We start from the raw sequence: 25048 nt of genomic DNA, 5'->3' as shown, positions 1-25048 counted from the left end.
TCCCGTTAAACGGGCACTGGTCAAATGCTGCGTCTTTGTTTGATTAAGCAGGGCATCAACAGCATGGGGAACTAACACCAACAGTTTATGGGACAACACAATTCCTTCACTTTGGCGTATTGACACAGCTGTCGCCGCAACCGAGCGAAAACACCCTGGCAATGCGCGGGCGACAGGATCAAGTACAGCCGAAAAGTATGCACAAGGGCGTTGCTTATCACCATGCATCTGCACTAAAACTGACAATGCACATCCATCTTTCTCATGCACATACAACGAAAAGGGTTTCGCATAATCAGGGGTCCCTAACACTGGTGCTGAACAAAGGGCCTGTCGCAATTGCTGAAAAGCAGCATCACACTCATCTGACCAAGGGATTGGGATGGGCGTATCTTTTGTCAAGAGAGCTAGTAATGGCTTAGCCGTGTGTGAAAACCCCAGTATCCACTGTCTACAAAAAGAAACAAGGCCCAAAAATGCACGCACATCCTTCTGCGTGGATGGTCTCGGTGTATCCAAGATTACTTGGATACGATCTGGTGTGAGTGCACGCCCCTCCTTAGACAAAAGGTGACCCAAATAAGTCACCTTTGGTCTACAGAATTGCAATTTCTTCCTAGAGACCTTGTGATTGTGGGAGGCTAAAAAGGAAAGTAAGGATAGTGTGCTTTCCTCGCACAACTCCAGGGTGTCAGCCGCCAACAAGATGTCATCGACATATTGAATGAGGGCGACCCCCTCGAGTAAAGCAAAAGAGTCCAACTGTCGTTTCAAAGCCTGACTGTAAATACTAGGGCTTTCTGTGTAGCCCTGGGGAATTCTACAAAAGCGATAAGATCTATTGTTTAATGTGAACCCAAAAAGAAATCGGCTATCAGGGTGAATGGGAATAGAAAAGAAGGCATTTTTCAAGTCAATCACTGAGAACACGGTCGCCGTAGGCGGGACCAAGGTAAGCAACGTCGTGATATCGGAAACCACCGGGTACTGAGGTATCACGATCTTGTTTACCTCCCTTAAATCAATTATAAACCGATAGACCTTTGAATCCGTGTCTTTTTTCAAAATAGGGAGAATCGGACTGTTACAAATATTATAGGGAACTTCTTCCACTACTCCTACTGCGATCAAATCTTGCACAATCTGTATGAGAGCTTCCTCGCCCTCCTGTGAAATACGATACTGCGGGAGGCGTGGTAACACCGCCCCCTCCTGGACACTAATGTGGACCGGAGGAATCACCATTTGTCCCACATCCGTGTCCGAAGTCGCCCATAAAGCGCGGGGGAGGGTAGCCAACAAAGCATCCTCTGAGATCGTACACATCCGCCCAGATCGGGGGTAGTTGTCATTTAAAATCACCCTCACACCCTCAGGGGAACAGCGGATCGTAGCCCTAAAGTGTTTTAACATGTCAAGGCCCATAATGTTATCCGGTGTGTACGGGGCAAGCAGGAACGGGCAGGGCGCAGAAAAACAATCAACCTTAAATGCAAGGGGCTGTGAAAGAGGGCTTCGGGAGAGCGTACCGTCAAACCCTACCGATGTAACCATTGAGCCGGATGGGGGAGCCCCCGGAACCAAGTACCTAGACAATGCACTACGTGTCGCTCCTGTATCCACTAGGAACTGATCAGTAGAACCTAAAACCTCAGCCGATACATAAGGACCCGTCTGATCGACCGGCACCTCAACTGATTCAGACCCCCATCCAACGCATTCCTATGCATGCTGAGAATCATGATATCCCGAGTGATCGATGTCCGATACATGATACTGATGCTGGCGATCAAAAACATTCGAGCTATCTCGATGCTGTCCTGCAGTATCAAAACGGACATTGTCGTTAGAGTTCCCTCTAAAGTTCGAGAAGCCCCCTCTACCTCTCTGGCCACCCGGAGTGTACCCCTGCCGCGAAGCGCGCAACGCTGGGCACTCCCTGGCCCAATGGCCCAACTGTTTACAATAGGCACATTGGTTCCTATTCAATTCAGGTCGGCCCGAAGGGGGACCATAAGATCCACCCCTTCCCCTATTGTTATTACCCCGGCGGGGCGGGCCATATACTTGTGCTAACATGACTTTCGTTTTGAGATCTTTCGATTTCTTCTCTTCCTGGCCCTTCGCCTCGTGCTCCTGACGCTCATAATACTGGGCGATGGTCAGAAGGGCCGTCGGTGTCGCGGAGGACCAAGAACTCTCACTCGCTTTTAACCGGGCCGCAACTGCCGGCAGCAGATTAGCCACATATTTGTCCGCGAAAAGGTGGCGGCCTGTGTCGTCGGTAAGCGACTGGCCACTAAAATCATGGAACGTTTCTTCGAAGCGCGTGAAGAAATCTGCCACTGACTCATCAACTTTCTGCTTACATGCCGCCAACATATTCCAATCAATCTTTTTGGGGGGGATTATTGTTTTTAATTTAGCCACAATAGCAGCAGGGAGATCTAGAATATTCCGGGGTGGTTTCTGTGCGGGCTTCCGCTCCCTATCCTCATCCTCAAGTTCAGACCATCGGGCCTTAAAAGCGACTGTATCATCCACCTTTCGGACAGATCGCCACGTGTCCGGTGGTAGAATAAGACCAAAGAACAGATCTATATCCGCTAGGGTCATAATGCAAGAATTCAAGGCCCCCTCAACTTCTTCATAGAAGGCCGCTGGATTCTTGCGGGGGTCAGGCAATGCATTCTTTAACGCCATAACATCAGCCCTATGCCAAGGGGTATAAACCCAATTGTACACAAAATATCCCCTAGCATCGGCAGAGTTAATGTCCGAGCTAGTCCCCGCTCCTTTAGGAGGGACATATAAGGGTGCCGCCTCTCGCATCGGCTTAGCATGCACTACATTAGCCTTATCTGACTGGGAGGTGGATGGGTGGCCCCCTGCCGCAACCGAATCCAACTGCTGCTCCTCCTCAGCTTGTTGACGTGCTTTCTCTCTAAGCGCCAGCACCTCGTCCCGTAAGGCGAACAGTCGTCGAGCCGCCTCTGGAGCCTTAGGGGGAGAAAAAACACCATCATGTAATGCTTTAGCCTCCGATGTCACCTCGTCAGGCTCAAAAACACTGGAATATTTTCGGAAAGCAGCAATTACTTCCTCAGAAAAATGAGACAGAAAATACACCCTCTCTCTATCTTGCCACGTCCCCCAAGTTTGAAATAAGTCCTCTATGGACACCCTTCCCTTAAGTGCACGAAAGGAAAGTTTCCGAAGCTCAGCCATGTGCTCGGCCGATAACATGGACCGCGTGTCTACCTTACCCGAAGCTGGGCCAGAATCTTGCGGCCGTGGAGCAGACGCGCCAACATAAGGGGGCGGAGAGCGATCTAGTAAATAAAAATCATCATCAGGATTATTAAGGACAGGATAAAGCGGCTGGTGAACGACATATTGACCCGAAACTTGTAGCCTACGTTCTTTCTCTTGTCTATCCGTCTGCTCTTTGTCCTCCCGACGCTTTGCTTCTTGTGCCCGCACATGATCATTCTTTCGTTGCTCTTTATCAAACAGCGCTTTCTCACGTTTCTCTCGCTCACGCACTTCCTTCACCCATAACCGCACACACTCAAACATATCCTGACGAGCACGTCGCTTACACATACACTGTTCCACATACTCAATCTTACGTATATCAAACGATCCATACAAAGGCCATCGCAACTCAGGATCCTTTTTGGTATATTTCCTCCACAACGTGCTGTACATTATGGAAGAAAGACCATGCTTCACGTACATATCCCTATTAGGAGTCCCCTCTGGGGGAGCTGGAGCAGATTCCTCGAGGTTCAACCGATTTCCCAAACAGCAGCACCACTTACGGAGTGCGCTTAAAGCAGGCATGCTAGGAATAATGCAAAATATGCAGTATTATCAAAAAAATGGCACTTAATCGTTGCGCCGTTCCAAGTTTATACAGCTCCGGAGAAATTTCTCCACATTACCTGCCTATATGTGTTGCAACGCATATATTTTCACCAAGACAAATTCAAAATATGACTAGTCACCATCAATCAAACTCAAAATAGCCAGACCAGGCTTCAAAACTCGGAGCAAGTACCGTACAACGGTTCTTACCAATCAAGAGTCCAGGTTCCAACTGCCAAGCTCCACAATCGCCCAAACGGCTCTCACGGCAGGACCGACAGAAGAGGTCTCAGTCGATGACCGGCGCCACCCAGATGGTCAGCTCGGAAGGGAAGGAAGAAAAACCTCGGGATGCCAGGGCTAAGACGCCGCTGGCAGTGATCACGTCCCCGGCCAAACTCCTCACCTTCGTCGCGACCAGTCCTTCGAGCATCCGAGTCGCCGATGAGCCCCACGTGACGGGCGCCAATTGATGAATACAAGCCCCAGCTAGGCCCGCAAGAGACAAGGGTTCGCTCTTCTGTAACGGAATCTATAAGGAAGTTGGCACGGAAACTGCAAAGTACAAAAACAACGTTTATTAACCCTTAAGGGTGGTCCTACAATCCACACAACACTCTTCAGTATTGCAAGGAGTAGCACAAAGAACTTACATACACAGTCCCCTTTTATACACAACAGAGGGGCTCATGAGTGGGTGGATACCACATGCAGTTGAGGAACATTACCATTTAGGGTCATTCTCGATTCTAAATCAATACATGGGCGGAGCTAACACACTCCTTGAGCCCGCGAAAACACATGGTCAAGCAAAGCTAATTATAACAGACGTGGTCAAGTCTGGGCATGCGCCAAATGGACAAGAGGGTTATTTATAAACTGTTGCTAGGCAGATTACAAGAGCAACTAACACAGAGGTCGGACTCTCCTCATGGCGAACACGTGGCAGCATGTCAATACAAAATGGAGTCCGGACTTCGGCCAACATACTAAAGAGAACACGATAAAAGGGAAGCATTAATGTTTTCAGTAAATGCTTAATCACGTTCTGCTTTAATTTACAACAGGGGGGGGGCTCAAATTAAGCAGGGGAGCTCCGCGCTCAACGGGGCACGCTGCCGGGGTTCTCAGGCCAGGTCAGGGAGCGCAGGGGTCACAGCGCTAACGCCTGGTCGATCCTCAGTGATTCCACAATCAGCTTGGCATGTAATTTCAATGTCCAGTTTTGACACGCAATCTCAGCATTCAGTTTCTGTAATCAGTTGCTCTATGAAGGTTGGATGGCGCAGATGTCTCTGGCGCCCTTGAGGGGTTCTGTTACTGGGGGGTAGGGATTGAGTTGGCGACTAGGTCCTTCCTAGTCAGGCTGGGCAGAGGTTCCCTGGGTCCTCCTACTGCTGGGCAAGATCAGTGGGCTTTACAGGATCCCTCACTCACTTAAGAGGCAGCACCTAAATCCTGTCACTCTCAGAGGCATAAGTCCCTGGCTAGGCCCTACCGCCTACAACTCCTGCGTGGATTCTCCAGCTCTTCTTTACCCCACTGGCCAACTAACTAGAAAAAGTTCCCTCCCTCACTTAAGTAGCCCTATGTCAGGTGACCTCTAGCCAAGGCGGCAAAAGTAAAAACCACACCTCCCTTCTAGAAGGTTCCAGCATATTCCAGGAGCTTCCCCATTCTACCTATGGGACAAAAAGGCGGGCTGGTGTCGCAACATTGTTGTGGGGTTCCAGCCAGCTCCTGACAGCTAGGGTGCTACTAATAAAGACCACTATGCAGTAGCAGGGTCCTGTGGCAGCCATCTTGAGAGAAGGGAGCACCTGCACCTTAACACTGATTGGCAATGAAAAGGCGCCCGGAGACCTAGTCCAACATAAAAATGAGGGTGGAAAAAATGAGGCACGTTCAAAAATAGATGGGGAGACCACCCTAGGGCTGACAGGTCCAACACGCGTCCCCCCCAGCCGAAAGAGGGTAGAGCTACCCAACCTCTAGGGAGTTCTCATCACTAAGGCGGAAAAACCTGGAGAGACCGTCAGCATTGGCGTGGTCAACTCCGGGCTGATGTTCCACCCGAAAATCCATCCCCTGTAGGGAAATGGACCACCTCAACAACTTGGGGTTTTCGCCTCTCATCTGCATGAGCCAGCGAAGGGGCCGGTGGTCGGTCTGAATGAGGAAGTGAGTTCCAAAAAGGTATGGCCTCAACTTCTTCAGAGCCTCGACCACCGCAAAGGCTTCTCTCTCAATGGTGCTCCATCGCCGTTCCCGAGGGAGAAGTCTTCTGGATATGAAGGCCACTGGTTGATCTTGGCCCTCGGTGTTGAGTTGCGAGAGCACCGCACCTATGCCGTGCTCTGTGGCGTCTGTCTGCACAATGAATTCCTTGCTGAAATCGGGTGTTGCTAGTACTGGAGCGGTACACATCGCATGTTTTAGCGTGTCAAAGGCTTCTTGGCAAGCAGCTGTCCATACAACCTTGCGAGGTTGCTTCTTCGAGGTCAATTCCGTCAAGGGGGTTACGATGGTACCATATCCCTTGACGAACCGGCGGTAATACCCAGTGAGACCGAGGAAAGCTCGGACCTCTGTTTGGGTCTTGGGGGGCTCCCAAGCCAAGATGGTTTCTATTTTGGCCTGGAGGGGTTGCACCTTACCTCCGCCCGCCAGGTGTCCCAGGTACACAACAGATCCCTGTCCAATCTGGCACTTGCTGGCTTTAACTGTTAGGCCAGCGCGTTGCAACGCCTGCAGTACCTCCTGGAGGTGTTGCAGATGGTCCTCCCAGGTGCTACTGAAGACAGCTATGTCATCCAGGTAGGCCGCTAAGAAGGACTCCAGACCAGATAGTACCTGATTCACTAACCGCTGGAATGTGGCCGGAGCATTTTTGAGCCCAAAGGGCATCACTCGGAACTGGTAGTGGCCCTCGGGGGTGGAGAACGCTGTCTTCTCCCTTGCTCCATCGTCCATGGCAATCTGCCAATATCCGGATGTCAAATCAATGGTGCTGAGGTACCGGGCTGCTCACAGCCGGTCCACCAGCTCGTCTGCACGTGGGATGGGGTGAGCATCTGTCTTCGTGACAGAGTTCAACCCCCTATAGTCCACACAAAACCGAAGTTCTGGTGTGGTACCCGGTGGGGCCGCCTTCGGCACCAATACCACTGGACTAGCCCACAGGCTGCTGGAAGGTTCTATCACCCCCAGCTCCAGCATCTTTGCCACCTCACGCTGGATGCTATCTCTCACTCGGTCAGAGAGCCGGTGAGACTTGTTCTTCACCGGAGGGCTGTCCCCTGTGTCCACATCATGGGTACACAGATGAGTGATTCCAGGCGTGAGGGAGAACAACGAGGCGTACTGTCCCAGGACATGGCGACAGTCCCTCTGTTGCTTTGGGGTCAAGGATGGGGAGAGGACTACACCTTCCACCGAACCATCCTTCTCCTGTACCGCTAGAAGGTCAGGAAGAGCTTCACTCTCGTCCTCTTCGCTCCCATCCGTCACCATAAGGAGAGCAAGCTCTGATCGCTCATGGTGCGGCTTCAGGCGGTTGACGTGGAGCACCCGGAGGGGCTGACGGGGTGTCTTCAAATCTACAACGTATGTGGTCTGGCCTCGTCGCTCCACAATGTCGTACGGGCCAGTCCACCGGTCCTGGAGGGCACAAAGCTCCCCAGGTTCCATGACCCACACCTTCTGTCCAACGTCTAACTCGACCGTCCGAGCGTTGCGGTCATACCACTCCTTCATAACGGTCTGGCTGGCCTCTAGGTTCTCTGAGGCCGCCTTCCACAGCTTGGCCATCTGGCTGCGGAATGCCAACATGCAGCTGACAATGTCACGGGGAAGCTTCTGCGAAGTCTTCTCCCACCCCTCCTTAACCAAGCTGAGGGGACCCCTAACGGGATGGCCATAGAGCAACTCAAACGGGCTGAATCCGACTCCCTTCTGCGGGACCTCCCGGTAGGAGAATAACAAGCAGGGGAGGAGGACGTCCCATTTACACCTCAAGCCCTCCGGCAGGCTTCGGATCATTCCCTTCAATGCCTTATTGAAGCGCTCTACAAGTCCGTTAGTCTGGGGGTGGTAAGGAGTGGAGAACCTGTAGGTCACCCCACACTCCTTCCACATGGCCTGCATGTAGGCCGACATAAAATTCGTGCCCCTGTCCGGCACCACGACCTTGGGGAATCCCACTCGGGTAAAATCCCCAACAGTGCCCGCGCCACCACTGGTGCAGTGATGGTCCTCAGAGGAATAGCCTCTGGGTACCGAGTGGCATGGTCCACCAAAACCAGGATGAACCGATATCCCGCTGCGGTCGGAGGGTCCAATGGCCCAACAATATCGATACCGACCCTCTCAAAAGGGGTCCCGACCACCGGGAGCGGTTCCAACGAGACCTTCAATTTAGTCCCAGTCTTGCCACTTGCCTGGCAAGACTTACAGGTCTTGCAAAAGGTGTCTGAGGCAATCCTCATCCTGGGCCAATAAAAATGTGGGACCAACCGTGCAAAGGTTTTGTCCTGACCCAGATGTCCAGCTAAGGGGATCTCGTGCGCTAACTCCAGCAGGTAGGCCTGGTAACATTGGGGGACCACTATGGCCCTCGAAGATCCATGTACCGGCACCTTGGGCTCACTGTATAGGAGACCATCCTGCCAATACACATGATATCCTCCCGTTTCCTGACTGGCCACTTGGGCTTCGGCCTGTCGCCGCATACCTTCAAGCGTGGGGCACGCCCTTTGTGCCTGACAAAATTCCTCCCGGGTAGGCCCTCCTTCCACATGCCAGTCAGCAAGGGTCGGCAAGTCCTCCACGGGAACGACATCTACCTCCGCGGACTCCGGGGACACCTCTGCGGCCTCCCCATCCATCTCACGGGGCATGTCCTCTACCACCTTCTTCTTTCCTCTTCTGGCGTTGGGTTGGGCCATGATTCCAGGCTCCAACCCAGGGTGAGTTCCATGCCGGGCAGCCATGGACCGCGTGACTACGCAAGTCCACCCTGGTAATCCCAGCATCTCGGTGTGAGCTTGAAACTCGACATCTTTCCACTTGGTGTGCTCCAGGTCGTTCCCTAGCAAGCACCCCACAGGAAAGGCAGGGCTCACTGCAACTTTTAGTAGGCCTTTGACTCCTCCCCACTCAAATGGAACACGAGCCACTGGATAGTGACTCACACTGCCGTCAGCCAATACGGCCGGATGGAACTCCTCGGGGACTACTTGGTCTGGGGACACCAGCCGCCGCACGACAGTGGTCATGCTGGCCCCTGTGTCCCTCAGAGCCTCCATCTCCTCCCCATTAATTCTCACCCTCTGCTGATATTTAGCAGTGTTCGGGGGCAGGGACACTACGGGGTCTACCTCTCTATCCCCGAGTGAAACCAGGGTCAGGCCTGTCCACTCCCCTTCCCTATCTAAGGGCAGCTCCACCCCAAGCGCTATACTACTCACCCCGGGGTTTTTCCCGCCCGTTGGGGCTGGGGGTCGCTTGCGACACTTGGGATCTCCCTTGTAGTGTCCAATTTCCCCACATTCGTAGCACCGCACTATCCTTGGCTGCTGACTCCTGTCAGGGTAAGTGGGTCTTGTGGAATTGGACGGGGGTGGGGTTCCTACTCCCTTCCCAAACTTATTTTGGGGGCCTTTAGAGAACTCCACCTTTTTATCTCCCCCCTCTTTCTTCTGGGGGAAACCCTGTCCGCCTTTCGAGCCATCTCCCCCGGGGCCCTTGTGAGACACCCGGGTGCTCACCCAAATATCTGCCTCCTCGGCAAGCTCACGGGGACCCATCAACTTGCGGTCCACCAGATGTTGGCGCAGCTCCGGAAAGCTCTTATCCAAGAGGTGCTCCCTTAAAAAATGATTGTACAACCCTTGGTAGTCCTGCACCTCGCTGCCACGCACCCAACCATCTAGTGCCTTGCGGGCATAATCAAAAAAATCCACCCACGTCTGTGTGGACAGCTTATGGCTGCCACTGAACTTCTGCCTGTACCTCTTGGGGTTAAGACCAAACTTCTTGAGTAGGGCCTCTTTCATGGGGACATACCTGACCTGATCCGCCTTGGCCAAATATAACAGGGTGTCCCTGACATTGGGAGGTATATACCGATATAAACCACCTCCCCAATTACTCTCGGGCACCCCATGGGCAGTCAAGGCTACCTCGTATGCCTCCAACCATTTAGCAATGTCGTCCCCCACTGTGTAATTGGCAATGACTTCCTTGGGTACGTAAAATTTTGACTCGCGAGACTCTTTAGGTATGCTGCCACCATTGTCCTTATTGGACGCATTCAATTGGAGGGCGCGCAGCTCCAACTCTTTTAGCTGAAGCTCGTGCGCCAGCTTCTTTTCCTCCATTGCCCATCTCTTATTCTCTCTTTCATGTTCCAATTTCGCTAGCTCCCACTTTAATTGCCTCTCTTCCCTCCTGTCCTCGTACTCCTCTGGAGACGCGCTCCTCCTAGACCCGGTCCTACTACTGGCCCCAGAACGTCTCCCTGGTGGCACACCTTCAGACTCGTCTACATTTAATATGTCTAGGACTTCCTGGGCGCTCTCCTCCTGAGGTGCATCTGGCGCCTCCTGTCCCTCATCCTCTCTCCCTTCTGGGTGGGCCTCTACCCATGCCCTAATGGCGGTGCGGAGTTCCGGTCCTTTGGCCTTCCGCACCCCAGGCACCCCCATCCCCTGCCCGAACTCCCTCAGTTGCTTTACCGTGTACCCCTCGAGGTCAGCTAACCGGAATTCCATTCTGACAGGTGGGGACCTAGATACTCAGGAAGAAAATTCCTAGGATATGGATGACAGTTACCAGCTAACCAGGATTCTTGCACTCTCAGCCTGGACAGTGGAATTAATAAATACAGCAATCAATATTTGCAGAGCTTTGAAACAATAGGCGTTTAATTGTGGCGCCCTTCGCTTCACGGAAGGGTGCTGTATGGTCACAGGTCCTAAAATCCCACCGCTCGCCAACAATGTAAGACCTGGGGTCACCGGGCCCTAAGGCGGTAACGTGACACGAGCGGCTGGGCACCCAACGGCCTGTGTGTAAAGCAACCATACAACACGCACCTCTCATAGAACGGGGAACGCACACAATAAGGGACGCCACACTGTGAAATTTATGCAAATACTCAAGTTTATCCAACAGTTAGATGTCAATGCAGTTCAGTAATTGTACATGCAGTTCAGGAATTGTACATGCAGTTCACGAGATATCACGGCAGCCTTCGTGGGTCCCTAGTATCCCTAGCGCCTCAGGGGGCAACTACCACTAGCATTGGACACTTATAAGGCGGGACTGTGATTGTAACGCTACTCGTAGTAAGGGCATAGTGAACTCCTGTGAGCGAAGCCTACCACCATAGCGGTACTCGTAATAGTGAAGCATGTAACCTTTCCGATCAGCGCCTGCCAACAAAGTGTTACTCGTGATAACGAGGCATGTGACATGTCAAAGTAGAGCCTGCAAACAAAGCGTTACTCGTAATAACGAAGCATGTAACATTCAAGAGCAGAGTCTGCCAATATAGCGTTACTCGTGATGACAAAGCATGCAACATTCAAGAGCAAAGCCTGCACACATAGCGTTTCTCGTAATCAGCAAAGCATGTAACATTTCAGAGCGGACCCTGCGCACATAGCGTTTCTCGTAATCAGCAAAGCATGTAACATTTCAGAGCGGACCCTGCGCACATAGCGTTACTCGTAATCAGCAAAGCATGTAACATTTCAGAGCGGACCCTGCACACATAGCGCTACTCGTAATCAGCAAAGCATGTAACATTTCAGAGCGGACCCTGCGCACATAGCGTTACTCGTAATCAGCAAAGCATGTAACATTTCAGAGTGGATCCTGCGCACATAGCGTTACTCGTAATCAGCAAAGCATGTAACATTTCAGAGCGGACCCTGCACACATAGCGTTACTCGTAATCAGCAAAGCATGTAACATTTCAGAGCGGATCCTGCGCACATAGCGTTACTCGTAATCAGCAAAGAATGTAACATTTCAGAGCGGACCCTGCACACATAGCGCTACTCGTAATCAGCGAAGCACGCTTCAAGTGTCTCTTCGGTGCAGTCCGTGGGGCACCAAGCTTCCGAACAGTCAGTGGGGAACGAGGGGCGAATCCCTCGGAGGGGTTTCACCGTCGTGGTGAGCAGGGGACTCCCACGGAGAGGGGACCCGGGCTCAGGATGCGGTGTGGCTCCCAACCTGTAGGGGGCGCACCGGGGTCAGTCCCAAGCCTCCGGGCTTACCTTGCTCTCGACGTCGAGAGGCGTCCACACCGGCTCCGAACTCCACAGTCGATCCTGCTGCGACGGGGGCCAGCCACGGCCTCACGCACCTTCACCAACAGCTGCGACGGCAGCGACGGGGCCCCGGGCTTCTCCGCGGGCCTCGCCACGATGAGGGGGCACTCTTCCGGCTTCTGGGCCGCAGCGGTGAGCGCGCTCTGGTCTCCGCGCCACGGGGGGGCTCAAATTAAGCAGGGGAGCTCCGCGCTCAACGGGGCACGCTGCCGGGGTTCTCAGGCCAGGTCAGAGAGCGCAGGGGTCACAGCGCTAACGCCTGGTCGATCCTCAGCGATTCCACAATCAGCTTGGCATGTAATTTCAATGTCCAGTTTTGACACGCAGTCTCAGCATTCAGTTTCTGTAATCAGTTGCTCTATGAAGGCTGGATGGCGCAGATGTCTCTGGCGCCCTTGAGGGGTTCTGTTACTGGGGGGTAGGGATTGAGTTGGCGACTAGGTCCTTCCTAGTCAGGCTGGGCAGAGGTTCCCTGGGTCCTCCTACTGCTGGGCAAGATCAGTGGGCTTTACAGGATCCCTCACTCACTTAAGAGGCAGCACCTAAATCCTGTCACTCTCAGAGGCATAAGTCCCTGGCTCGGCCCTACCGCCTACAACTCCTGCGTGGATTCTCCAGCTCTGCTTTACCCCACTGGCCATCTAACTAGAAAAAGTTCCCTCCCTCACTTAAGTAGCCCTAGGTCAGGTGACCTCTAGCCAAGGCGGCAAAAGTAAAAACCACACCTCCCTTCTAGAAGGTTCCAGCATATTCCAGGAGCTTCCCCATTCTACCTATGGGACAAAAAGGCAGGCTGGTGTCGCAACATTGTTGTGAGGTTCCAGCCAGCTCCTGACAGCTAGGGTGCTACTAATAAAGACCACTCTGCAGTAGCAGGGGCCTGTGGCAGCCATCTTGGTAGAAGGGAGCACCTGCACCTTAACACTGATTGGCAATGAAAAGGCGCCCGGAGACATAGTCCAACATAAAAATGAGGGTGGAAAAAATGAGGCACGATCAAAAATAGATGGGGAGACCACCCTAGGGCTGACAGGTCCAACACATATGAAATCCCTTCTCCGGTATTTGAAAGCCACAAACCTAATGACCCAGGATCTGAAATTGACTGTGATGGTGGACACTGATAGTCTCTGAAAAAATACATCCATGCATCACTCATCAGAACAACCACTCAAGCAAAGACAAACATGACAACATGATTACCTCTTTGTTCTAATTGGTGTCATGTAAGCTTTGCCTCGTCCAATAGGCAGTTGATTCACCCTGGTGAAAAAGACACTATCATATGAGTCAAGTAGTCTTGCACTGGTGTCTAATTTCACTGCACCTCCTCCTCAGAGCCTCCAGGAGGGAACTTGTAAGAATTATTTCCTGTGTTTTCTGAAGATGTGCTATGCCTACCCTGCATGTGATCAGCATAAATTAATTATTTTTTATCACAGTTTAATTAATGTGGTTCAGCGGATGTTCTATAGTTTTCAAACGGCCCCACGGGCCAGAGTTAGTGGTCTCTGCTTTCTTGTAGTGGTTTTGCATTTCTCAGGAGTTTCCCTTAAGGCACTTCTCACTGTTTGTATGAGTTTTCTATAGTCATTTCCTGCTCAGCAAGCTGATGGGTCACTGTGGTCAGTGCAGGCCCTCCTGAGGTGAGTGGCCACCGCCAGAGCCTGGTTTTATGTTGGCATGGTTCTCTTTCTAGTGTCAATCTCAGGCTACTCTCCAGACACAGCCCTGGTTTAAAGTGATACTTCTCACAGGAGGCAGCACCAGAGCCGTCTCCAAACTGAAATGGATTTCTAGAGGTCGCCATGTTTCATCCTCCTAACTTAAGTATCTGGGTGTTCTGCCTCCAGTTACAAGAATGCAGGCAATACACTTCAATTGCCTGAGGAAGCTGTCCCCATCCTCAATCAGTCAATACACTTACACCGTTTACCACAAAAAGAGCTGCTCCTAGTATAGTGACCCTGTTGAAGTTACAATAACATTGTGAGTGAGGGCATCTCACAAAAAGTGACGGACTGGTCTCACACACCACCTGGTGTCATGCTTCATCATTGACCAGTCCTCGCCCTCTAAAACCTTGGTTTGATAGAGGGCGGGCATGCACCTGACGACAGGGATGCACTTCTAAAACACTAAGTGGGGGCACGTGAGAATGTGAGTGAGCATAAAAATCATTATAGTTATTTTAAATCAATTTTAATGTGGCTAATAACTATATGATATTAAAACCAGTGGACGGTGTATGGGGAATGTATTGTCCCCTAGCTGTCGTGTAAGTGGTCAACATGTTTCTGCCGTGTTGGCCCAAGTGGGTCCAGGGCATTCATCAGGACCTAAGTATAAAGAAGGGGGCTCTGTTCTTACCAACTGGTGGCAAGAAGATACCACTGTGCAGGTGTGGCCTATGCCACTCTCCACTTCATAAACGGCTGCCAAATGTCAAGCCTAGATAGAAAAGTGCAATAAATGATATACATTATTGTAACGATAAACTCGGGTCATGAGAACATATATATACACATTTTTGAAACGATACATGCATTGGTTCAGTTAAGGTGAGTGACTACTCATGTGACATGTGACACTCTATACGTGTACACAGTTACAGAAAATTAGTTGAGTGAGAAAAATCTCACTTTCCTTACCCTAAATGCAACAACTACTTGCACCATGGGGGGAGAGGGAGGGAAAACTCCTGTTGTCAGCTCTGAAAAGGAAAATATAGACCACATTCTGCGTGAACGGTAGTTTAAAGATGGAGGGAAACCCTCCACATAAAAATACACACACCAACACAGTCATGCATTACAAGATCTTGCAAGCGAAAATGCAGAAATTATCTGTCTGCTCAATCACACTCTTACTGCCTCAGAAAAGTTTTCCTCGTGCGTCCTATGCGGCTGCTCCCGGTCTCCCCGAATGTTAGAGTGAGGAAGTGGTGCTGCCGAATTCATAGTGCGGTCCATTTCACTAATTGTTGGCAATTATGTCGCTAATGGCCGAAAAGTGCCACCCGGTGTGTGGTTTCCGGTGTCCCCATGATCGTAGACTCAATCGTGCCGGCAAGTGCCTGTTTAGAAAATGGCAGCAGTGCGCGCATGCTGATTGGGTGGACGGGCCCAGACGTGCCCTAGTAAGGGGTGTCCGGGGCTGGGTGAGGCTAAAAATGAAGTGGATATTTTCCGTGAGTGGCTAGAAGTATGCGCATGTATGTTAGTGCACCCTGAAGTCAGGTACCGCCCTAGTGTGGGCTCAGTTGTAATCAAGCGTTGACGTGCGTGTGAAAGTGAAGCACGAAGGCGTTTGTTGTTTCCATTGTGATGCGTGTGGCATCAAAAAGGTGTCGGTGAACGGCCACCGGGGCAGAGTATGTGATAAAGTCGGTGCCCTTTAATAAATATGCGCTATTTTATAAAATTACCGAAAAAAGACCACAATTCAGTGGTGCTAGCTGGCTGCAAGGAGCAAGGAAATAATCGCTCAGAAGTTCACGGCTGGAGTTAGAAAAACGCCGTTCTAATGACAGGTGTTACCTGCATGGAATGGCTAAACCAACAGAATACTTTTCTGAAGTTTACCAGTACCACATTGCGTGACAATCTAGCATTCCTAGATCTCCACATATACCCCGAAGGAGGCATCTAGAAAACTACCACGCATTTCAAACCCACTGCCAAGAACTGCCTGTTATTATATGGCAACATCCTTCCACGGCATTTAAGAGACAAACTCCCTTACGGGCAGTTCCTCCACCTCCGGAGGAACTGCATCAACTTGTCGGACTACAAATCACAAGCCTCAGACCTGAAAACCAAACTCACCTATTGGAAATATCCCACCCGCATTATTGACAGAGCAATGAAGAGAGCCCGCAAAACCAACAGGGAGGCACTACTAGAAGACAAAACACACAAAGATGAGGAGGCCAGACCCATTTCTGTGACTACTTGTAACACCCATTCAAACAAAATATCCCAAATCGTCAATAAACATTGGAGGATCTTGAACAGCGGAAACCTGAACCTAGGCAAACCGATGTTCGCCCACAAAAGGGGCAAAAACTTGAAGGATATGCTTGTCCACACCCAGCCATGCTCAGATACAGCGGCTAACAATGAGAACCCTACTCTTCATCCAATCCAAGGTCACTTTCCATGTGGGAACTGCAGCGCATGTCACCTCACCAAAGAAAGCAAAAGGATTGTGTTTAGGAACGGCAGCGAATGGGAACAAAGGAAGTTTACAAACTGTAATAGTTGGAACATTATCTACATGATCACATGTCCTTGAGGTTTGGAATATGTTGGAATGACATCACGACCAGCAAAAGTCCGCATTGGGGAACACAAAAGTAATATCCGATGTAAGAAATGCACAACAAAGATGGCAACACACTTTCTAACTGCCACACACACAGTAAATGATCTCCATTGGACAATCATAGTGCAAGTGTATTCAGAAAATTGCCTTTTTGAAAAGGAACAACGTTGGGTGTTCCGTCTGGGCACTCATATAACAGGCCTTAATGACAGTATACCATGGAGCAGATTTTCTTGATCCCAGCCTGACATTAAGTATTCCCCTATTAAAAAGAAGATCGCATTCAGTAGGGGACCACCATACCTGTACCTCCATGTTCACAGTATGGTTTCACTACTGTTATCTGTACCAAGTGCTTAGATAAACCCTGTGGTATTCATAAATGGTGCACTACCCCTCTATTTTTACATGGCCAGCTTTATAAATACCTACTGTAGCTTCCCGGTGTTTCTATGCACCCTACAAATTAGTATTTTATGTGAACTTTTCGTTTTGCCAAACTAATGATGAGCATGAATTTGCTGTGTTCATTGCTACCTCCATTTTGCAGTTGATGTCACTCCCGTGGCACATACGCCCGGTTTCTCCACTATTTCATTTCAGCACCAAAAGTACAGTGACGGCAACGCTCGCTTTCACTACTCTGAAAGGAGCGGTCTAGTCCTGTAACACTCAGGTACTCACTTCCGGATGGTTTGGCTAAAACAACTTCCGGGCCATGACAGTCCCCGCAACCTCCCTAGAGGCTTAGGAGGGAGCGATCCCTTGACGCACGTACTCGCCGGCAGTGGCGGGAATTAAATGACCAATTTAGCTCAGTATAGGCAAACGGCCCAGCCGACATGACCGCATCGACGGAGCCGCGAGCGGACGTTCAATTGAGGCAGTATTTCGGTGTATGTGAGTATGGCATAGCCGCTTGTGAGAGACCGGAAACGTTCCCACTGAATGTGGACTACAACTGGAGACAGCGTTTCTGAAAAATGCTTTTATATTTACAGAGTGCTATTTGCACAGGTCCCTCTCATTCTTAGGCTCATGAGGCCAGTGGATTCCCCAACAACAAGTATGTGATGCTTTTCCCTCCTATAAGTACTTTTTCTGATTTTTAAGAAGTTCGCTAGTCACTGTGAGACCAACCTGGGACATATCCCCTTTTTAGTGTGTGTGTGTTTTTTTTTGTTATGTGCATGTACGTCTTGTATCTGTCCCCCTTTTTTACAGGACACTGCACTGGCATGAGTAGTTTTAAGTTTTCTCCTGGTCTTTAAACACTGTATTTATCACCCACACAGGTCACTAATACTATTCTGGAGTATAAGTTTATACACCTGATTTTTTCTTTGTGTTTCTTTTCCAGATTGAGACACAGGAATTTCCTTTTATTACTGATAATATTGAGACCAATGTGCCTTTTTATATAGCCATTGGACTATACATCACACTAGTACAGTTGACATTGTCACACCACACATGTGAGTAGGGTAGGGATCTGTGTACCTGTCCTGAAGAAGCAGCACGCTTCGAAACATGTTGACACACACAGGAGGTTTTGTACATTAATACAACACACCTTCACTTCACACAATTTTAATAATACCGGCACCAAGGTTCATTAAAAAATGTTGTATACCTATGTTGCTAGGTATTTTTTAACATTCACTTACTACTCCCTCCTGACCCTACCTCTCACCAAGCCTCTCACACCACACATAGAGATTACATCAGTGCTCCCGCGTATTCGTAGGTAGTAGCACGCCGCATTCCGTAGAGGGATGCGAAGACCCCTATGATGAAGCATGACACCAAGGGCCCTTTTGGTGTGTGAAGGGTATTTAAGAAACACACTGTGTTTCCCACCAATGTAGGGAACACCCTTGATCCATGATCAGACCTCATCTTCATTGGGTGGATTTTTGTTTACTAATTATTACAATGGGAGACTGTATCCACCCCAGGTGTTCGTGTAGGACGCCGACTCTCCACTGCCTCCTTTGTTTTCTTCTAATACACTTCCTCAGCCTGAGGAAGCTGTCCTCGTCCTCCATCAGGCAATACATGTCCACTGCCTAAGGAAGCTGTCCTCGTCCTCCATTGTGCCGTACACTTCCACTGCTTGAGAACGCTGTCCTCATGCTCCATCGGGCAATACAAACAATTTCAATGATTGAGGAAGCTGTCCTCGTCCTCCATCAGGCAATACACTTCCACCGCCTGAGGAAGTTGTCCACGTCCTTCATCAGGCAATACACTTCCACTGCCTAAGGAAGCTGTCCCCATCCACAATCAGGCAATGCCCTTTCACTGCTTGAAAAAGCTGTATTCATCCTCCATCAGGCAATACACTTCCACTGCCTGAGGAAGCGGTCCTCGTCCTCCATTGGGCAATACACTTCCACTGCTTGAGAAAGCGGTCCTCGTCCTCCATCAGGCAATACACTTACACTGCCTGAGGAAGCTGTCCTCGTCCTCCATCAGGCAATACACGTCCACTGCCTAAGGAAGCTGTCCTCGTCCTCCATCGGGCAATACACGTCCACTGCCTAAGGAAGCTGTCCTCGTCCTCCATCAGGCAATGCACATCCACTGCCTAAGGAAGCTGTCCCCATCCACAATCAGGCAATGCCCTTTCACTACTTGAAAAAGCTGTATTCATCCTCCATCAGGCAATTTACTTCCATTTTCTAAGGGAGCTGTCCTCGTCCTCCATCAGGCAATACACTTCCACCGCCTGAGGAAGTTGTCCACGTCCTTCATCAGGCAATGCCCTTTCACTGCTTGAAAAAGCTGTATTCATCCTCCATCAGGCAATACACTTCCACTGCCTGAGGAAGCTGTCCTCGTCCTCCATTGGGCAATACACTTCCACTGCTTGAGAAAGCGGTCCTCGTCCTCCATCAGGCAATACACTTACACTGCCTGAGGAAGCTGTCCTCGTCCTCCATCAGGCAATACACGTCCACTGCCTGAGGAAGCTGTCCTCGTCCTCCATCAGGCAATACACGTCCACTGCCTGAGGAAGCTGTCCTCGTCCTCCATCAGGCAATACACGTCCACTGCCTAAGGAAGCTGTCCTCGTCCTCCATCAGGCAATACACGTCCACTGCCTAAGGAAGCTGTCCTCGTCCTCCATCAGGCAATACACGTCCACTGCCTAAGGAAGCTGTCCTCGTCCTCCAGGCAATACACGTCCACTGCCTAAGGAAGCTGTCCTCGTCCTCCATCAGGCTGATCGTGGCACTGTGAGCTAGCTGCTCCGTAGGCCAACGTATCCTGAGGGAGGGGCATTGAATCAGTCTGGCACCAAGCCCAACATTTATGTTGTCCAACAAACAGTTCATACTGGAAAGTGGAAACCACACGACATGGCGCCGCCAACGATGGTTTTGGTGTTTATTTAATGGATTACCTTAGTAGTTCTCTCATGCAAACTCAGAGACCCCTACTTACCTCTCAACTAGAGACGCCTGTAGTGGGGAGAAATATCCTCAGCTGAGTAGGTTACTCCTATGTATTGGCTGTAGGTTGGTTGAAGCTTGAACTCTTCGGAAAATCTATTTCCCATTGTGTTACCCTCTCTGTAATTCATTTATAATGTCTGAAGATGGAGGTGCTCAGGCACTTAACATTGCTGAAAACTGCATACATGCAAGTTACTCAAACTATTAAAACATGGTCTCGCACTCACAGTTGGGGATGTTACCTTTGTGGTTGAGGCACACGAAGCATTTAGGTCAGGGGTGTTCTATTCAGGGGTTACGTTTCCGGCGGCAAACAATACAACATGGTTATTTCCCATCTACACATAGGATTGAGTATCAGGCAACTACCTACCCTGTTAAGGAATAGAAATACCTTTAACCTACCAAGAACACAGACACTGGTTTGATGGCGCCCTTCCACACACTATAGAAAGTGTTAGACTTGGTCCCCTAAGCAATGAGGGGGGCAACATGGCCAGTCCTAGCTGGATACACACCACATCCTAATGTTGATAATTTGTCAGCAGCATGGGTGCAGAAACTAAGAAAAGATTTAGTAACCATATACCGAAGTCTAACACAGTTTGTTATGTGAATGTTAACACTTAGTCCTGCGTGTATGTATCAAGCTGCACAACCACAATTGGCTACACCGGGTATAAGCCCACAAATATTGAATGCAGTCATGGGTAAGGTTCCCATCAGACAGGAGAAAATTCTGTTCAGGATTTCATAAAAACCAAGTCAGCTTTAAGCGGTGTTTCCCCATACAGGACTGGAGGAAAAAACTCAGAATATTCACAATTTGCTTGCTGATGGGGGTGGCTTCCACATTGGAGGATTGTGGAACTTGGGGTATAGACTTTCTGCCGTATATATCAGAACACATGGTACCCCCTTTATTCACTGTTTTGCCAGAAGTGTCCAAACAGATGCAGAAGGATACGGGGCAGCACCTGCCCTGGGTTTGGGTACGAAAAGGATTGGCAGCTTTGCTGTGCTGTCCGCCATTATGTTAATTAACATAAAGGGGGAGGCATCAGTGTTGGCAGAGGTCACAATAGTTTGCCGGAACCTGATGGATTGTGTGGCAGGAGTAGCGCGGAGTGTGTATATCACGGTGGAAGCACTGGATACTAGGCTAAGTGTCCCACATCGTTTATGTGAAATACAACTCCAACTGGAGGGGGACATATCCAGATACATAAACGTTCTCTTTTGGGAGGCCTTAACCCAAGGTTAAGATATTCTCTGGGCTGAAAAGGATTGGCCACCTGATTTTGCAATGGAGTGCCCAAACAGGGAAATGGTAATTTTAACAGCTTTTTCTGACCTCGTTCCAGAAACAGATAAACGCTCATACGCCAAGGAGTGCCACTAGCGCTAGCTCCTGCATTATACCGCAACAATGTGGAGTGGTATAATGGTTTCGCTTATCATGAAATACCATTGAGAACCACCCCACAACCTCAACGACAATACCCCATTAAAAATGCGACTAAAAAGCAAGTTAGGGAAATTCTAACACAACTTGAATATCAGGATGTATTAGAAAGCTGCCCCTCCTCTATGAATAATCTCTTGTTTCCAGCAAGGAAACCATATCTCTCATATCATCTGGTATTAGACTATAAACATTTAAACACAGCTACTCGCACATTTGCAGTACAAAACACACACAGTGCCACACTAATAAATAACATTGTGCGGAAGAACTACAAAACAACACTTGACATCTCAAATGAATTTTTCTTCCAAAATATAGCACCTTGAAGCAGATATCTGACCACCTTCTCTGTGCTCGGCTGTCCGGGGCAATTCTGTTTATTACCCCAAGGTTATAAGAATAACCTAGGGCTGTTTTCAGCCATAGTGACAGAGCTGTTACAAAACGTTTATGATCAGGCATTGTCCTAAGTCGATGACATATAACTGAGGGATGATAACCTTTCAGAGCCCTTGACAAGAGTAGACTGCATAGTTCTAGGGTTCGCTCACATGGACTACAAATTCAATTTTCAAAACATCTAAAATTGCCCACCTCAATGTCCTGTTTCTGTAATATGAGCTGTCGAGTAAAGCCAAAAGTCTTATGAAGCATTGCTTAGAGAAATGTGCACTTTTACAACCTCCAATGACGTTGACGAGATTACAATCCATTTTGTGATTTCTACATTTTGGCATAAAATACATTCCAGATTACGCAGAACTGGTAAAACCATTCTACTACTTGATTAGTCCAGATTTCAATAGTTCACACTGGACCACGGAACAGACTAAAATACTACGTTCAGTACAAGCTGACATGCTAGCTTCCAAACACTTACACACACGTATAAACACACCAAATCTGTGACCTGCGTCATCACAGGGGCGTCAAGGTACACCTTTGTGACTTGAACGTGACACAGTACCAATTGCATATAAATCACATTTATGCACCAATGCTGTAATGCATTTTGCACCAACAGAAAAAATACTGCCAGCAGTACAGACTGCTGGGGTGAGGGAGCGAGCCCTGGCTCAGGGTAAACATATTATTGTTGTGATCTCCCTGCCGACCATATAGGCCGCCACACGAGCCAGCATCCCAAACACTAAAGCATGACAACCACGTTGAATACAATGGGCTAAGTCACTGTAGATGTAGACTATAGATTTGACTGTACATTGCAAACACAAGCTTTTCTGCATTATGAATAAGAATGCTCTCTTCCTAATAAAATATTGCCTCTGTAGAAATATTACAACATCATATATACGGATGGCTCTGCTCAACTTGCGAAAGGGACAAAGCACCAATACTCAGCAGCATGTGCAGCCATAAAAGGATGCATGCAGGATGGAGAATTCCATCCAGAAAAGACCTGCACACAGTTGCTTGGTGGTTGCACAGTACAGTTGGCAGAACTGAAGGCTCTAATTCTGGCACTAGTGAATACAGATCCCGAATTCCCCACACTTATAGTGTGTGATTCATACTACTGTGTCCAGTCCTATAATTAATATTTTCATAATTGGGGCCAGAATGGACTCAGAAATGCAAAGGGTTGCACAAATAAGAACAAGATGCTTTGGGAACAAGTGGAAAAGCTGAAACACTGACTGCCTCGGACTCATGTAATACACACATTGAGTAATCAACATACTGGCGTATATGTTGTAGGGAATTCCATGGCTGATGAAGCTGCAAAAACAAAAGTGTGAACTGCTGCGGTTGCTGCAATAACTTCTTCCAGTACAAGAATAAACAGACATCATAATGGCTGTCAATGCTGACACGATGGCACCCACCTACAGAAAGGCTTTCCACTCAAGTACTCCTACAAGATAGATGCACAAAACATACAGTAAGATCAAATTCTTGGAATGAGGAATAGAGTAATACTAAATTCTGACTGCAGGTTAGGATTGATTCTAGCTGCACACAAGGGTGGATTTTTGTCATTTGGTCTTATTTGGTTTAGATAAAGATTTCCCATTTCTCTAAACTGAGGTGGTGTCCATTTGTAGTGTTTTCACTGTGTTACTTTATGTGTGCACAAATTCTTTACACATTGTCTCGGAGATAAGACTGCCTGCTCATGCCCAGCTACCAAGGGGGTGAGCAGGAGTTGTCTAAGGGCGTAACTCCCTTACCCTGGATAGAAGCAAGGGTCTCTATTTTGACAAAGGTGCAATCCATTGCTAACTAGTGACCCCCATTTCTAACAGTGACACAGTACCAACTGCATATAAATGGCATTTATTCACCAATGCTGAAATGCGTTTTGCACAAACAGTAAAAATGCTGACAGCAGTACTGTGGTGAAGGAACAAGCCCTGGCTCATGATGAATGCATTATTGTTGTGACCCCCCCGTGCCGACCCTAGAGGCCGTCACAACTTTGCAACAAACTTCATGTCTTGGCCGATCCAAGATAAAAGATCTGATCACGCCACGTATTCCCACATTTGCACATTTTGAAAACTGCCAACAGTTTAGTAAAAACAAGGAGGAAACATTAGACATCATGCTCTGCAATGCATGTACAATTTATCAGACACCAAATGGAAGGGATGGTTAGTGTGGCCGTTAGATACTAACGTATGTCAAGCAAGGTTCCTGGGTAACACCGAGGTCTTTACGATCAGGAGGCGAGACCTGTGTTATGTGTAGATACTAACGGATGTCAAGCACGGTTCCTGGGTAACACCGTAGGCTTTAAGATCAGCAGGCCTGACCTGTGTTACGTGCATTCGGAAAACTCAGGGTGGTGACTACTCACAGTGTTGGGAAGTTGTGCCTAGAATGGCTAAAAACCTCAACATTATCTCAGGTGAAAGTACATTTGTCGCTTCTCTCTAAGGAGTTGGAACTACAGACTTCTTGGTATGTCCATGAAAACCACGTCAAAAACACTTGTTCTAAGCAATATACAATAAAATATGGAAGGTTTCTCAGCAAGAAGCTGCTGAAAGACTGTATGTAATTGAAAGGGATAATTTAGAAAAGGTTCAAGTAGTAGTTGACAATGGGATGACAAAACTGTCCTCCAGAATGTACTCCCGGGGTAATACACTATGGTCAGCAATTGACACAATACAACATGACATGTCTGCATTACAACATTGGCGATCACAGTTAAGATCAATATTGCTATTAAGTTGGATGCTTTAGACACTGCTTGCTGGCAACATATTAATGCCATCAACCTGTTTGCACCATACCAACTAACGAAACAGCAGTTACTCATGGCACGCAAAGATGTGACATACACTATGTTACACATAGAGAAATTAGGGAGGCTACTATTCACTGTTGCTGAAACGCCCTCCATGGATTGGTTAACCCACGGGTATATTCCATTTTATTTTCAACACTGCTTAGAACACTATCAAGTAGGCAGATATGAAGCATTAGGGGATGGCATGTACACGAGTATTGGGAATTACATTTCAGATTTTGATGCAGAAAGAAGGACACTAACATTTCTCAGAGGTACTGACAGTGAGAGTGATTTAAGAGACTCCTTAGTGTGCATGGAG

At 48.9% G+C, this 25048-nt stretch overlaps 1 protein-coding gene and 1 long non-coding RNA gene across 2 annotated transcripts in view; one reads left to right on the top strand and one right to left on the bottom strand.

The window, feature by feature from the left end:
* LOC146822443 (NACHT, LRR and PYD domains-containing protein 12-like) overlaps positions 1-25048 on the bottom strand; it is a 341354-nt gene that overhangs the window by 177303 nt on the left and 139003 nt on the right. The window lies entirely within an intron of this gene.
* LOC146822444 (uncharacterized) overlaps positions 17279-25048 on the top strand; it is a 79930-nt gene continuing 72160 nt past the window's right edge. The window contains exon 1 of the long non-coding RNA XR_014963306.1: positions 17279-17438. This is a non-coding gene — a long non-coding RNA (uncharacterized LOC146822444). The remainder of the gene's footprint in view (positions 17439-25048) is intronic.

The sequence above is a fragment of the Triturus cristatus genome, chromosome 6 (assembly GCF_964204655.1).
Source record: "Triturus cristatus chromosome 6, aTriCri1.1, whole genome shotgun sequence".
Lineage (NCBI taxonomy): Eukaryota > Metazoa > Chordata > Amphibia > Caudata > Salamandridae > Triturus > Triturus cristatus.
The sequence above is the reverse complement of the archived record's forward strand: the minus strand, read 5'-3'. Positions and strand labels throughout refer to the sequence as shown.